The sequence below is a fragment of the Lactuca serriola genome, chromosome 6 (genome assembly GCF_051521515.1).
Source record: "Lactuca serriola cultivar US96UC23 chromosome 6, Lser_US96UC23_V15, whole genome shotgun sequence".
Classification (NCBI taxonomy): Eukaryota; Viridiplantae; Streptophyta; class Magnoliopsida; order Asterales; family Asteraceae; genus Lactuca; species Lactuca serriola.
In genome coordinates this window covers 78223658-78240974 of record NC_136413.1, presented here as the reverse complement: position 1 = coordinate 78240974, position 17317 = coordinate 78223658, and the positions used below count along the sequence as shown (strand labels likewise).

Below are 17317 nucleotides of genomic sequence, written 5' to 3'. Positions count from 1 at the left end.
GTCTTTAATCATGAGTTTAGATATGTGAATGTTTAATTAGTTGGTTAATTTCTTGATTACGTAATAGATCCTCAAATTAACAAGCGACAAATGGTTCTTGTGATTACTTTCTTTTCACACAATCACGAAAGTATTTTCTCTAATATGGTAGTGAAATATTTTGACTCCTCTTGGATTTGGTGACTTTTAAATCTTAATGCTAGTTAATTTTCATTAATTTCATGCTTCATGAAAATTGTGACTTTCTTAGATTGCTATAGCCAAATTAGTATCCATTAAACTCATTGCACCACAAAATTATCATGATTAGTCAAATAGTTGAACTTGCGATTTATCCCGATATTGGAATGTTTTATTTTATAGATTTTGTATTTTTTCCATTTTTGTTATTTTTGTAAATTAGTTTTTATCGCATTTAACATTTTGAAAACCCACATATCATTTTATATTTTTATTTCGTAGAAACTAAATACATAGATTTGATTCGAACCAATCTCTGTGGATTTGATCCCTATTACCGCTACTACAATTCATTTTTGTATGTCGTCGTAATAAAGTTTTTTTTATTTGGTGGTCTCGACAACCACCAAATTTTTGGCGCCGTTGCCGGGGATTGGTTAGTTTGATCGATTTTTTTTCTAGGCTAAAGTTTCTATATGTATATATTTTTTATGTCTTACTTTTGTTATTGTTATTGTTTTTAATGCATTTTTAGGTTGTATATATAGTTGCATTTTAGATAATATTTTATCGAAAATTCCCAAAAAAAGAGTTTATTATTTTTTTGAGTTTTCATTTTACCATTGCATTTAACTTAAGTTTTGCATGCATTTGTTTATTTATTCATTTTTTTCATTTTTATCTAAAACCCAAAAAGATTTTAGTTTCTTCTTTTCAATTTTTTTAGCATAACATTTAGTTTAGGTTCATTCTCATGCATTTTTATTATCTCTTTATTCTCACCTCCAAACATCTTTAATTGCAAGTATTAATATGCCAAATGTGCAAATCTTTTTAAAACAATAGAATTGTTCATTGGAACCTTCATTTGTCACATCTTCTTATAACAAACATAAGGTAGAGTACAATTTATTTATGCAAATGAATCAACTTATTGCAACCATGACATGACGTGTTAGACAAGTTAGCCCTAAAGTCTTAGAAACCGTCCCCCACGAGCGTATTATTTGTTAAGTATACCGTTCTTCCAAAGAATGGAACAAGAACTAGAACTTGCTATTTTGAGATCTTTTATGTCTAGTTATTACATTCCATGTCATCCTACTTAATGATATAGACATATTTTCCCATTTGATCTCAATTTAGTTTTTACTTAATTTTTGTTTTGCTAGTTGTAGTTTGTATATAATTTTTCTTTGTATTTTTATTCAATGTAATATTTGTATAACTCCTTGGTAAACCAAAAAAAGTAAGCAAAAAAAAAAGTGAAACAAAAAAAAATTGAAAAAAAAATAGAGGCAACTTCCCCTTTATAGTATTGTTCATTTTGTTTATAAGTGTCTTTGTAGTTATTTTTGTTTTTTGTAAATCAAATGCTAGTTGTTTTAAAAAGTCGTTCAGAAAATTTTATACTAATTTTCGACAAATTTTAGTAGAAGCCCTATAATTAGTATGTGTTATATGAAGTCTCATATGTTTTTATTGTTGTTAGAAAAATCAAGTTTTGATCCTATCTTTCTAGATAAAGTTTCAAATTCATTTTTTTATATTTATTTTAGTATTTAAAAGTCTTTAAAAGAAACGTTTAGAAAAAGTCGGATATTATCACAATTATAAAATGTGAATATATTTAGATGTTTTTAGTATTTCCTTCATTGTATTTTTATTGATTTTTTGTTAGTAGCTCAAACATTTTTATTTGTAATAGTATCTTTGGGGTTTTGTTGTCTTAAAAAAAAAGCAAAAAAAAACAGTGAAAAGGGTCGGGCCAAGCGAGTTGCATTCTTTTTTTTTTTCATTTATTAGATGTTTAGATTAGATTTCTTCTTATATTCAATTTACGTTTTGATGTATTTTTAGGCTAGAATTTATATTTTGTTGGTAATTATAATAGCACTACATGATCATATTTTGCTCGAGCATTCACTTTATATGGATCACATTTTAATAGGAGCATTAGTATCTTTAGATTATTGTAGTTTTGTCAACCTTTGTATATAGCTCGTTTCTCTTTTGTCTTTTAGATTCGGGTTATTTTTCTTGGTCTTGTTTCTCGATTTGGAAGAGAATTATGACTAGTGAGTAGTATGCAAATGGGGGACAACCTCTTGTGATGTGAAGGCTAGATCAGACCACATATTGTGTCATGTGTGTTATATTAGTGAAGTGTGCATAAATAGTTTTGTATCTCTTTTGTATTTGTCCATTTGCTAGAAATGTAACAGATGTTCGTCCCTTAAAGTTATTCTTAAATATAAAATGATGGTTTTTATTTCTAAATGATGTTGTTTTGATTTGTTACCGAAGATGTTTATTCTTTTTATTTTGCTTGTTTTGTCATTCTCGTTTTCTCCCGTTCTTGTTTTCCTTGAGGGCAAGGAAATGTTCAAAGCTTGGGGGAGGATGTTTTATTTATTTTATTTTTTATCATTTCATTTTTTTCATTTAGGATAAAAATTGTTTTGCATTGTATTTAGTTAATTTCATGTTTTTTTTATATGTAAAAAAAACAATTTTTTTAGCATTCTCAAGTTGCATTAGTATGATAATTTTGTGTTTAGTAGGTAATTTATGTTTATTTAGTTAATTTATGTTTGTTGAAATTTCACATATTAGGCTTAGTGGTTTTGTTGCTTGTCCCCATTTTGTTGAAATTTCTAATTTCCTTTTTGTTTCAAAATTTGGGTATAAGTTGGATTTTTTTTTGCATGATCATTAAGCCCGTGTCTTAATTGCCACTTACATAATCTTGGTCAAATGTTTTTTTTATGAAGTATTTGAAAAAAAGATATTTTTTATATTAGTTTTGATAAATTTGCATTTGTCGTATTTTTATTTTTGTTGTTTTTCTTCGGTTTGACTTTTTCGGATTGTTTTCCTTGAGGAGAAGGAAATGTTAAGCTTGGGGGATTTTGATAGCTTGATTATTTGTAACACCCAGTTTCCCAGGTATATTGATTTATGTTGCAATTTTTTATTTATGTAGGGTGACTCGACGAGTTGGTGCTCAGACTCGTCGAGTCTGGTCGCGACTGGATGATGTGGTTAATGAGGGGACTCGACGAGTCAGGGGAGTGACTCGCCGAGTCAGAGATGACGAAAGAAACCCTAATTTCTCGGGTTTGGGACCTATTTAAAGGCACTTATGGCCTTCATTTGCGGCTACCAGTCCATAGAGAGAAACCCTAGAGTGCTTGAGCGTTTGGAGAGAGAAAGGAAGCCATTATTGACCTTTGTGGTGTTGTTTAGCAAGAAGAAGGAGGTCCTAGACAAGAGGAAGCAAAGGAGGTTGTTATTCTGTGGATTTGAAGCTAAGATCATCGCATTTGAGGTATCAAATTCGGCTCATCTTCTGTTTTATAAAGTATATATGGATTTAGGGTTTCTTGTGCCCTTTGTTAGGTTGATTTGATGTCCAATAGTGCCTTTTTGGTGATGAGGCTTTGGATATGGATCCATAGAGGTCTAGAGAGCCTCACTCATCAAGCTTTATGGAGAGCAATGGAGGTTATGACCTTGGGTTGTGGTATTTGGGGCTAAATCATCATATATGGTCATATAGTTATTGCATGTACATCAAGATAGAGAATTTACGTGATTATTGAGCTTGGAAAGGTTAGATCTAAGGATTAGAGGAATAGATCTGACCTTGGAAGGTCGTTTGAGGTTGTGCATGAAACGAACTCGCCGAGTCCATGATCAGCCTCGACGAGTCTGAGCGGGTTGTCCCGTGATTCAGATCAGTGGATGACTCGCCGAGTTGGGTGAGTGACTCGGTGAGTCAGAAGGGATTCAAAAGACTCGAGTTTACGTATGGAATCGACGAGTCTATGCAAGACCCGACGAGTCGGGTCAAAGGTTGACCGTTGACCAGGGTTGACTAGAGTTGACTTAATAGTGTTAGTCAAACTAAGTCAGGAAGGTATTAATTAGGGATGTACTTATGTTATAGGAGGCGATACATCGGGGAATCGAGCTCGAGTGATTATCCGACATCAGCGAGGTGAGTCTTCTCACTATGCCATACCCGATGGGGTATGTAGGTGTGACCGGAAGGTCTTATGTGTATGATCTTTATGTGATGCATGTTATATATGTGATATGTTATGATATGAGTATGATGATATGGACCGGACGGTCAACAGAGTATGGGCCGGAAGGTCAATAGAGTTATGGGATGGAAATCCCCTGAGACACTTGGATCGGAAGATCCTATGGAGTTATTTCCTAGAAAGGCGTATGTGTTGTATGTGGTATTTTGGGGAACTCACTAAGCATTTATGCTTACCGTTTGTGTGTTACGTGTTTCAGGTACCAGTGATGATCGCGGGAAGGTGCCGACATGATCCGTACATACTTGTAGATGACATGTTTTGAGACCTTGGAATTTGGATTTGTTTTGTTTTTGATGAAAACTATTGGATATATGATTTTGGGATGATTTGGAAATGAAATGTTTTTATTAAAATTAAATGAAAAATTGTTTGAAATTTAACGGTGTTACAAATTGGTATCAGATCTTAGGTTTGAGGGATTCTGATTCACATTTGAGTGTATTTGAACTCAAACTGAGGATTTGAGAAAGATTTTCATAAAAAAAACAATTTTTCTAAGGAGTAAAAGAATTTGGACGATGCGCAAGGAAGCAGTGTGTACAATCAGCCAACGCCCGAACGGTGATTTCCCAAATTACCCTTACATTATGTGTTATGATATATATATATATATATATATATATATATATATATATATATTGAAATGTATTATGCATGCTAGAGTAGGCTAGGTATTTATATTAGGACTAGAGTGGCATGATTTGTGATGCCTTAGCCTAGGAAGATTTTCGCTGCCATGGGATGTTTTAGAATGAGTAAGTAGCAGTGAGGTGTTATGAGAGTCTACCGAAGGGTAATTTATGTGTGGAAAGAGATATAGTACTTGTGACTTGGGATCCTTGGAGGATGACTTGGGATGAATACTGGTGCGGTGTGGAAGGTAGTATTGGGCCCGTACTACTGGAAACACCGGATCAGTGTGTAGCCCAAGTAGGAATCCTTAGGGTACTAGGAATCAAGAAGGGTTGGGTTATCGAGTGCGAGTATACTGGAGCGAGTCCCTGATATTTTTATGTTGTATTTCAGAGACATCATGGTTGGGACACACCACAGACGAGAGACTAGCGAGGGAGGTGTGAGTGATGAGGAGCTCCGCCAGATGATTCATGAGGAGGTGGTTGCTGCCGTCCGAGCTGAGGTTCCAGAGATGTTCGGGTCTATTAAGACCACACTGATCGAGACCTTTGATGAGCGGTACGCTGATCTTACTGAGGCTGCTGTTGCTACGGCCACTGCAGCTGTTGCTGCCGCCAGGCCACAGGGGGGTGACTCGTTGCTGTACCGGGAGTTCAGCAACCCGAAGCCACCAGAGTTTGACGGGACGCAGGACCCGATTGCTGCGATGAGATGGATATCTGACATTGAGGGATGCTTCTACACTTGGTCGTGTCCAGAGCATCTAAGGGTTCGGTTTGTGCTGAACCAACTTCGCTTGGGAGCGAAGGACTGGTGGAAGTTTGTGACTGCGCATCCTAGTTCTACGGAGATTTCAGCGGTGACCTGGGAGAGGTTCACCACCACGTTCAGAGAAGAGTACGTTCCCCCAGTGGAAAGGGAATGGTTGGCTCAGGAGTTCTTGACCCTCAAGCAGGGTACCGAGTCTGTTACTGTGATTACCATAATGTTTCATGAGAGGGCGATGTTCTCCCCTGAGCACGTGTCAACCGATCAGGCACGCATGAGCCGATATCTGAGCGTTCTGAGGAGAGACATTCATGAGTTCGCAGCGAACTCATCATATCGGACATTTGCTGAGCTCCAGACAAATGCCCGAAAGAGGGAGATTGAGCTGGAGACTCGGGTCAGGGAGGAGGCCAAGTCTCAGAGCAGGGATCGCCGACCGACACAGTCTCAGTCGGCGGCTAAGCGGGGAAAGCCCGCCGATTTGAGATCTGGGGGACAGAAGGGCCGCACCTGCGGGATGTGCGGAAAGGGTCATGAGGGGGTTAGTAGGTCTGGAGCTTGTTACAAGTGTGGCAAGGAGGGGCATATCGCCAAGGATTGCCCCAAGGGGTTCATGGTTTGCTTTCATTGCAACCAGACCGAACATTGGCAAGATGAGTGTCCGCAGTTGAGGGGGACATCACAGGGGACACCGCAGGGATCTGCCCCTACTTCTACGCAAGCTATTGAGGGTCGGTCGGTGAAGGCCGAGGCGCCAAAGGCGCGAGGGAGAGCGTTCCGGCTGACAGCGGAGGAGGTCCGCGCAACACCCGACGTCATGGCCGGTATGTATTATGTTCATATTTATTTATGCTGTAATAAGATCTTGTGTTTATATTATGTTATGCATAGGTACTTTTCTTTTGAATTCTGTACCTGCCTAGGTGTTATTTGACTCGGGTGCGAGTCGGTCTTTTGTGTCATTAGCATTCAGTAAGCACATCAGTATCCAGCGAGAGGCGATGAGTAGACCTTTGCATGTTTCTATAGCTAACGAGCGAGCAGTGTATGCCACAGATGTGATTCGAGGGTGTGTACTTGAGATCTGCGGCGTTGGGTTTCCGATAGATCTAGTCCCGATTGCAATGGGGGACGTATGTGTTATCGTGGGTATGGATTGGTTGAGCCGATTTGTGGCAGTAATAGACTGCAAGTAGCAACTGGTGATGATCCGAGATCCTAATGGGGGAGTGCTGACAGTTTATGGTGAGGGGACTCGTAGTGGGTCAACATTATGTTCGGTTGCCAGGGCGAGGCAGAGTTTGCAGCAGGGCTGCAAGGGGTTCGTAGCCTATGTTATGGATGCACGGGAGGCCTCTGGGAGGCCAAGTTTGCTTGACGATGTCCTGATAGTGCGAGAGTTCCCGGACATATTTCCCGAGGAGTTGTCGGGTGTGCCTCTCGAGAGGTAGGTGGAGTTTCGCATCGCTTTGATTCCCGGGGCCGCCCATATCGCTAAGGTGCCTTATAGTTTAGCACCGCCGGAGATGCAGGAGTTATCCTCACAGCTGCAGGAGCTGTTGGGGAAGGGGTTTATTCGTCCAAGCAACTCACCTTGGGGAGCGCCGATCCTGTTCGTTAAGAAGAAGGATGGTTCACACCGGATGTGTATTGATTACTAGGAGTTGAACAAGTTAACGGTTAAGAACCGTTATCCATTGTCGAGGATTGATGACTTATTTGATTAACTGCAGGGGGCATCTTGGTTCTCCAAGATTGATCTGAGGCCCGGATATCATCAGATGAGGGTGCGTGATGAGGATATCCAGAAGACGGAGTTCAGGACGCGTTATGGGCACTATGAGTTCGTGGTGATGCCTTTCGAGCTCACCAATGCGCCATCAGCATTCATGGATCTCATGAACAAAGTATGTAGGCCGATGTTGGATCGATCAGTGATCGTGTTCATTGACGACATTCTGGTGTATTCTAGATCCTGGGAGCAGCATGAGGAGCACTTGAGAGAGGTTCTTGAGGTGTTGAGATCGGAGAGGCTTTATGCCAAATTCTCCAAGTGTGCTTTCTGGCTACGGGAGGTCCAATTCCTGGGGCATCTCGTTAATCAGAATGGGATATTGGTTGATCCAGCCAAGATTGAGGCAGTGATGAGTTGGGAAGTGCCAAAGTCTGCTACCGAGATCAGGAGTTTTCTGGGGTTGGCCGGTTATTATCGGAGATTCATTCAGGATTTCTCCAAGATTGCAGTGCCACTCACTAGGTTAACCAGGAAGGGTGTTTCATTCTCATGGGGTCCAGAGCAGCAGACCTCGTTTGAGACTCTTCGCCAGAAGTTGTGCGAAGCCCCGATGTTATCCCTTCCAGAGGGAGTTGATGATTTTGTGGTTTACTGCGATGCATCGATATCTGGGTTAGGCGCAGTGGTTATGCAGAGGGGGCATGTGATAGCGTATGCATCGAGGCAGCTGAAGCCTCATGAGGTGAGGTATCCCACTCATGATCTGGAGTTGGGGGCAGTAGTGTTCGCCCTTAAGATTTGGCACCACTATCTGTATGGGGTTCGGTGTACCGTATTCACGGACCACAAGAGTTTGAAGTATTTGATGGATTAGCCCAACTTGAACATGCGGCAGAGGAGATGGTTGGATGTGGTAAAGGATTATGATTGTGAGATCCCGTATCACCCGGGCAAGGCGAATGTGGTAGCTGATGCCTTGAGTTGGAGGGCAGTGAGTGCCCCGATCTGAGGTATGTGTATGAGGATGACTATGACGACTCCATTGTTGGATGCCATCCGAGAGGCTCAGACTGAGGCTGTGAGGCCGGAGAACCGTAAGAAAGAGCGGGTGATTGGACAAGTATCTGAGTTTGTGACTGATAGCCGAGGGGTTATGACATTTCAGGGTCGTATTTGGGTGCCGTTTATTGGTGGGGCACGTAGCATCTTGATGGAGGAGGCGCATCGATCGAGGTTCTCGATCCATCCCGGGGCTACCAAGATGTACTTGGATCCGAAGAAAGATTATTGGTGGCCATGCATGAAAAGGGATGTAGCGTGGGTTGTAGAGAGGTGCTTGACTTGTCGTAAGGTTAAGGCTGAGGACCAGCGTCCGCATGGTAAATTGCAGCCACTCGAGGTTCCCCAGTAGAAGTGGGAACAGATCTCTATGGATTTCATCACCAAGTTACCCAGAACTCCAAGGGGCGTCGATGCGATTTGGGTGATAGTGGATCGACTGACAAAGAGTGCCCACTTTCTTTTTATCAGTGAGAGCTCTTCTGCGGAGAAGTTGGCAGAGATGTATGTAAGGGAGATAATGTCTCGGCATGGGGTACCAATTTCGATTGTGTCGGATCGGGATGTACGTTTTACTTCCAGGTTCTAGAAGAAGTTTCATGAAGAGTTGGGTACGAGATTGCATTTCAGCACTGCCTATCACCCTCAGACCGATGGTCAGAGTGAGCGGGCTATTCAGACTCTTGAGGATATGCTTCGTGCATGTGTATTGGATTTTGGAGGGAGTTGGGAAACGTACCTGCCTTTGGCTGAGTTCTTCTATAACAACAACCATCATTCGAGCATCGGTATGCCTCCTTTTGAGTTGTTATATGGGAGGAGGTGTCGGACTCCCATTTGCTGGGGAAAAGTAGGGCAGCGGGTGATGGGTAGCACAGAGATAGTACTACAGACCACCGAGCAGATTCAGCAGGTCAGACAGAGGTTGATGAAAGCCCAGAGCCATCAGAGGAGTTATGCGGATAGACGACGGTCAGAGCTCGAGTTTCAGGTGGGTGATTTCGTTCTCATGAAAGTCTTACCTTGGAAAGGTGTGATTCGATTCAGGAAGAGAGGCAAGTTGGGGCCTCGGTATATTGGTCCTTTCAGGGTGACTGCCAGGGTGGGCAGGGTAGCGTATCGTTTGGAGCTACCTATGGAGTTGAGTCAGATTCATGATACCTTCCACGTGTCTCAGTTGAGGAAGTGTATCGCCGATGAGTCGGCAGTGGTTCCATTAGAGGACATTTAGGTGGATGCGAGCCTGAACTATGTTGAAAGGTCGATCGCGATTCGGGATAGGAGGATCAAGGTTTTGAGAAACAAGGAGGTGTCATTAGTTTAGGTCCAGTGGCAACATCGGAAGGGGTCCGAGCTGACTTGGGAGCCGGAGTTAGAGATGCGAGAACAATATCCAGAGTTATTTAATGAGCGAGACTTCGAGGGCGAAGTCTGATTCAAGTGGGGAGAACTGTAACACCCAGTTTTCCAGTTATATTGATTTATGTTGCAATTTTTTATTTATGTAGGGTGACTCGACGAGTTGGTGCTTAGACTCGTCGAGTCTGGTCGCGACTGGATGATGTGGTTAATGAGGGGACTCGACGAGTCAGGGGAGTGACTCGCCGAGTCAGAGCTGAAGAAATAAACCCTAATTTCTTGGGTTTGAGACCTATTTAAAGGCCCTTATGGCCTTCATTTGCGGCTACCAATCCATAGAGAGAAACCCTAGAATGCTTGAGCATTTTGAGAGAGAAAGGAAGCCATTATTGACCTTTGTGGTGTTGTGTAGCAACAAGAAGGAGGTCCTAGTCAAGAGGAAGCAAAGGAGGTTGTTATTCTGTGGATTTGAAGCTAAGATCATCGCATTTGAGGTATCAAATTCGGCTCATCTTCTTTTTATGAAGTATATATGGATTCAGGGTTTCTTGTGCCCTTTGTTAGGTTGATTTGATGTCCAATAGTCCCTTTCTGGTGATGAGGCTTTGGATCTGGATCCATAGAGGCCCAGAGAGCCTAACTCATCAAGCTTTATGGAGAGGAATAGAGGTTATGACCTTGGGTTGTGGTATTTGGGGCTAAATCATCATATATGGTTGCATGTACATCAAGATAGAGACTTTACGTGATTATTGAGCTTGGAAAGGTTAGATCTAAGGATTAGAGGAACAGATCTAACCTCAGAAGGTCGTTTGAGGTTGTGCATGAAACGAACTCGCCGAGTCCATGATCAGACTCGACGAGTTGGAGCGGGTTGTCCCGTGATTCAGATCAGTGGATGACTCGCCGAGTTGGGTGAGTGGCTCGGTGAGTCAGAAGGGATTCAAAGGACTCGAGTTTACGTATGAACTCGACGAGTCTATGCAAGACTCGACGAGTCGGGTCAAAGGTTGACCGTTGACCAGGGTTGACTAGAGTTGACTTAATAGTGTTAGTCAAACTAAGTCGGGAAGGTATTAATTAGAGATGTACTTATGTTACAGGAGGCGATACATCGGGGAATCGAGCTCAAGTGATTATCCGACATCAGCGAGGTGAGTCTTCTCACTATGCCATACCCGATGGGGTAGGTAGGTGTGACCGGAAGGTCTTATGTGTATGATGTTTATGTGATGCATGTTATATATGTGATATGTTATGATATGAGTATGATGATATGGACCAGACGGTCAACAGAGTATGGGTCGGAAGGTCAATAGAGTTATGGGATGGAAATCCCCTGAGACACTTGGATCGGAAGATCCTATGGAGTTATGGTCTGGAAAGGCGTATGTGTTGTACGTGGTATTTTGGGGAACTCACTAAGCATTTATGCTTACCGTTTGTGTGTTATGTGTTTCAGGTACCAATGATGATCGCAGGAAGGCGCCGGCATGATCCGTACACACTTGTAGATGGCATGTTTTGAGACCTTGGAATTTGGATTTGTTTTGTTTTTGATGAAAACTATTGGATATATGATTTTGGGATGATTTGGAAATGAAATGTTTTTATTAAAATTAAATGAAAAATTGTTTGAAATTTAACGGTGTTACATTATTTGTATATATTTTAACAATCGTTTTCTTTTACTTTTAGCATTTTTAATATTCTTTTTGCTTTAAATCGTTAGATTTATTGTTTTGAATATTTCTACTCGTTTAAGCTAATTTTGTGTAAATTTGTTTGAGCAAGATGGTATTTTGGAGCATCTTTAAAGGCACATCGAATTCCTTGCGACCACGATTGAAGTCTCGTAGCAAAATCCGGAAGCGAAAAGAAAAACAAAGCGATATAAATTAATTTTTCGGATTTTGACAGCTTTGCGTGGCTTTCTTCAAGCGATCAGACGGATGGGCAACTGATATCCGATTGAGCTGGAAATTTACAGGAGTCTTCATAACTCATCAATCTTCGACCTCACCAAAAAGAAATTGATTCGAACTAGTTTTGATATAGTTTTTGGCCTTGTGAACATCAGGACACAAAGCTGTCACCATCAGAAAGCCCAATAGTGCATAATTTATCAGCCGATATAGCAGCCCATTACTTAATACTTCAACAGCTCAATTTATTAGCCCATTTGTCTTGTGCTGGGAATTGAAAGAAAAACAGCACTAAGGCATCTCCATTTTAAAAAAATTTCGCCAGTAGGAAAGAAAAAGAAGGGACGGCGCCCCGTGGTGTCTCTTTTCTGTTGCTGCTTCATTTTTTTGGAACTTTAATATATCTTTCATGATATTATTATTGTGATGATTTATTTTTTTAATTAGATTAGATTAGGTTGATTTTTGTATTAATACTTGGATTATGAATGGAGTTTTTTTTGAGCAACAAGAAGTGACAATTTCAAGGAGCTTTATCGTCTTCATTTCGTAATCGGTATTGGTATAATTTCTATCATTTTTATTGTTATTATTATTATGTGTTGTTAGTTTTTATTTTCAATATTGGGTAAATCTATGGAATAATTAATTGATTAGGAATAGTTTTTATTTTCAATATTGGGTGAATCTATGGAATACTAATAAATCAAACTATTTTTTTAATATGCCTTCATTTATTTTGACTTAAACTAATATTTTATAAGAATCTATCGTTGGTTTTTGTACTTAAAAGATTGTTGATTATATTTGTGTTTGTAATTTTTTTTGATAAACATTAATAAAAGAAAATAATAACAAAAAGTTCAAAAAAAAGTCAAAAGAGTATGTTAGAAACAATAAAAAGAAAAAACTTTTTTTTAAAACTATTACTACATTATTGAAACTACCTAAATACGTTTAAAACTACACCTATACCATTTCATAGTAAAAAAAAAAAGAAAGATAAGAACATTTCGTAATTCACGTTCACCCTCTGTCTCTCTAATTTGGTGAAAGGTCAAATTGCCACTATATTAAAAAGTAATCAGTGGAAGCTGGACCAATAAAAGTATACAAGAAAATGGAAAAAACAAACTAAAATAGAGTAGATGTAGCAAAAGGCAAAACTAAAAAAAACACACTAAAATAACAAAAACGAATAACATTTGTAGAGCCATATGAGTCACAGCTGTAGATTAACTTTGTAGATGAAATGTATCCAACATCAAATACCATTCCAAGGTACTTTCGTCAAAGTTTGGCATTAATGCCACCCCACTCAAACCATTTTATTTGTATGAAACAATTCTCTCCATCATCTTCATCCTTATCTCTCCTCCCCAACTTCAAATAATTCCCCCACAAGCCCAACTTGATATCAACGAGTTCACAAGCTTTAAGATCCCAGAATGTAAGACTCCCCTGTTTTGCAACCTTGTGACTCTAAAAGCTCAAGAAATCTCCATCTTGGTGATAGGTTAGCTATATTGTCACTCTCTTGTTATTTTATCTTATTACCTTTTGAATACAATTATTAAATTTCAGAGTTATTCGTTTATTTATTTATACCTTTTTCCTTGTTGCAGGGTTCTTGCAAGGTTTGGAGAAGAATCAGGAAGAAATCATGTTCCTCTAGGACTCCCTTATTTCATGGTTCTCTTGAAATAGGTGGTGGACAACAAGCACCTGATGTCAAGAAGTACAAAAAATCTCATCCATTCGTATTTGTTCATAAACCCATGGAAAATCCCTCACTCAGGTAATCATTAATATTTAATCACTTCCTATAGTTCTGTATTAGCATCAGATATGATAAAATTTTCGTAATGGGGGGTTTTGTGACTTTTTTTTTATTTAACAAAATTTTTATTTAACAAAACTAGGGTGAATTTATATTTTTAACCATATATAAAAATACTCTTTGTATCAGATAAAAAATATGTTTTTGTCATATTTTATTTAATTTGGCATTTCAGTTTTAGTTGTATATTTAACATTATATTTATATTTTTAACCATATATAAAAATAGTCTTTGGATATATTATTGTTTATTTTGAGAATTTTATTTTATGCTTTTGAATTTAACTTCATGTTTAGATTAACAAAAAAATATTAACAATTTAAAAGTTTTAACATAAAAAAAAATAATGTTTTACACAAATTCAAAAGCATACAATAAATGGAACGATGTGAACTAAATGGAACGAACAGTTTTAAAAAGATTGAAGAAAAAGTAATATATTGACACCACTTTAATATATGCTTAGATATTGATAGGAGTGACAATTGATGACACGACACGACAAATATACACGACACGAAACGAAATTGAGACGAAATTGAAATTCGAATTTGTGTTCGTGTCGTGTTCATGTCAGGTGTAAAAAACACGACGTCGTGTCGTGTTCGTGTTCAAAATTTGATACGATTTAACATTTTTTGTCATGTTTTTCGTGTTTGTCGTGTTATGTATGAATAAATATTAATTAAATACATCAATTGTTATTTCATGTTATCTTTGTCATGCCATGTCGTGTTTGTTATTTTTTAATCGGTTCGTTTTCGTGTTAGTTCAAAAAAACCCGAGATCGTGTCGTGTCGTGTTCGTGTTACATAAAACTTTGTCGTGTCGTGTCAAACAAAAACACGACACGATGACCAGATTTGCCACCCCTAGATATTGATATCAATTGAAATATATTAATGAATTTTTTCTACCAGTAATATGGTAGACATAACACATAAATTTATCTATATTTATGATAACATATAATTAGAGTAAACATAAATATTTAAAGTATAAGATACAAATAAAAAGTGTCATAGAAGTCAAAGGGTTGAAAATATAAGTTGTAGAGGTTGAAAAACGAAAATTCTATAAAAAAAAATTGATTTTTGCAATGGGCCAACTAAATTGACCCTACTTTTACAAATATTTTGAAACGACCCTAGTTTTGCAAAAAAAAAAAAAAAACTCGGCTTCTCTTCCTTTAATCTTGATAATTTGTCATTATATGTTAGAGTATTTTATGATTCGTAGAGGATGTGTTCTCATGGTGGTATATCATTAGGATGAGAGAAATGTACAAATAGCACTAATCCAAACATGTTCTTATGAGGTTTTGTTTTGTTTATGAAATTGAAATCAAATCCCTTAATGATCATTTTCTAAGAATGATTTGAACTAAAAATAGAACAAATCTGTGATTATGAATGTGTATTATTAGGAGACTGGAGTTCATAATTTAAGCTTTTATAGATGAATACATTTGTAACACCGTGAATTTCAAAATAATTTTTTGCAAATATAAAAACAATTCTCATTTAATTTCATAAAGACAAAACTGCAAAAATGGTCCCTGTGGTTTCTTATTTTATGTGGTTATGGTCCAAACGTTTGAAAAGTTGCAGATTTGGTCATTTTCAACAAGTTTTGTTGTGGTTTTGGTCCCTCATCCGTTAAGTTCCTTAAAATGACAATTTTATGATTCGTAGAGGATGTGTTCTCATGGTGGTATATCATTAGGATGAGAGAAATGTACAAATAGCACTAATCCAAACATGTTCTTATGAGGTTTTGTTTTGTTTATGAAATTGAAATCAAATCCCTTAATGATCATTTTCTAAGAATGATTTGAACTAAAAATAGAACAAATCTGTGATTATGAATGTGTATTATTAGGAGACTGGAGTTCATAATTTAAGCTTTTATAGATGAATACATTTGTAACACCGTGAATTTCAAAATAATTTTTTGCAAATATAAAAACAATTCTCATTTAATTTCATAAAGACAAAACTGCAAAAATGGTCCCTGTGGTTTCTTATTTTATGTGGTTATGGTCCAAACGTTTGAAAAGTTGCAGATTTGGTCATTTTCAACAAGTTTTGTTGTGGTTTTGGTCCCTCATCCGTTAAGTTCCTTAAAATGACAATTTTACCCCCACAGTTTTGTCTTTTACTATACTATAAGGACCATTTTTGCATATATTCTTTTTTATTTTAATAAAGTATTATATATTAATAGATATTATTTTTAATATATAATATTATATTTTAATAAATATTTTTTATTGAATTATTAATTTATTTTAGTTGATTTTTTAAAAAAAAAAATTATTGGAGTAATTCTTTTTTATTAAATTATTATATATCAATACATATAGTTTTTAATATATAATATTTATATCGTAATAAATATTATATTATTGGATTATTAATTTTTTTAGTTAATTTTTATAAATTTTAAACATTTTTCATTGTATTATTACGTTTAATTTATTATTTTCTTCATATACTAAATGTTATTGTATTGGATTATTAATTTATTTTAGCTAATTATTTTTTTTAATTTTTTTTGTTGAAGTAATTCTTTTTTATTGAATTATTATGTATCAGTACATATAGTTTTTAATATATCATATTTATATCATAATAAATATTATATTACAGGATTATTACATATTACGAAACAGTATTTTATTGGATTATTAATTTCTTTTAGTTGACTCTTTTTATAATTTCATTTAGTTGGAGCAATTCTTTTTTATTAGATTATTATATATCAACAAATATTATCTTTAATATATAATATTTACATCATAGTAAATAATACATTATTGGATTATTAATTTTTGTAATTTTTTGGAATTATTAATTTATTGAAATATTACTTTTAATTTATTATTTTTTTAATATAATAAATATTATCTTATTGGATTATTATTTTATTTTGAATGTATACTATTAACTGTTTTTAAATTTATTAGTTTCACCACAAAGTCGTCGAAATATGTAAAAGTGTCGATTATCATCGTCAAAAATTAGCAGGATCATCTCCAAACACCTTCATCGGAGGTTCCATAGATATTATACCCTATTCCACCCAGCGTTGTTGGTAGCCACCTGCGACAACCTCTTCATAATCCAATGGAATCCTTTATATCCCACATAATGCGCAACAAACCCCAATAACATTTATAAGTGGTGGTGGTGACCGAGTGATGGTGGTGGTATTTTTCCAATGGTTTCTCATCATAAGCTAGATGAAATGAAAGTGTTTGGCAATGATTCTAACGATTTCGATGATGAGAGACCACGATTTTGCGTATCCCATGACTTTGTGGTGGAACCAATAAAATTAACAAGAACTACTATTATAATCCGATAAAATAATATTTAGTATATGAAGAAAATAATAAATTAAAAGTAATAATCCAACAAAAAATAGTTTAAAAAAAAAAGAAATTAGAAAAATTAACTAGAAGATAATAATAATACAATAATATAATATTTATTATGATATAAATATTTTATATTAAAAACTATATGTATTGATATACAATAATTCAATAAAAAATAATTACGTCGATTTTTTTTTAAAAGAATTAACTAAAATAAATTAATAATCCAATAAAACAATATTTAGTATATGAAGAAAATAATAAATTAAAAGAAATAAAAGAAATAATCCAATAAAAATAATTAAAAAAAGAATTAA

General features: G+C 36.6%; 2 long non-coding RNA genes across 3 annotated transcripts; both read left to right on the top strand.

The window, feature by feature from the left end:
- The first annotated feature begins 2946 nt into the window (after window positions 1–2946).
- On the top strand, window positions 2947–4788 carry LOC145058694 (uncharacterized). The gene is made up of 3 exons (XR_013686476.1): window positions 2947–3511; window positions 4133–4183; window positions 4492–4788. It is a non-coding gene; the product is annotated as an uncharacterized LOC145058694 (long non-coding RNA).
- An 8235-nt stretch (window positions 4789–13023) lies between these two features.
- On the top strand, window positions 13024–14327 carry LOC145058099 (uncharacterized). Of its 2 annotated transcripts, XR_013686225.1 has the most exons (3): window positions 13034–13293; window positions 13403–13575; window positions 14095–14327. It is a non-coding gene; the product is annotated as an uncharacterized LOC145058099 (long non-coding RNA). The 2 variants fall into 2 exon arrangements; XR_013686224.1 differs by having other exon boundaries at window positions 13024–13293; window positions 13403–14327.
- Window positions 14328–17317: the final 2990 nt, after the last annotated feature.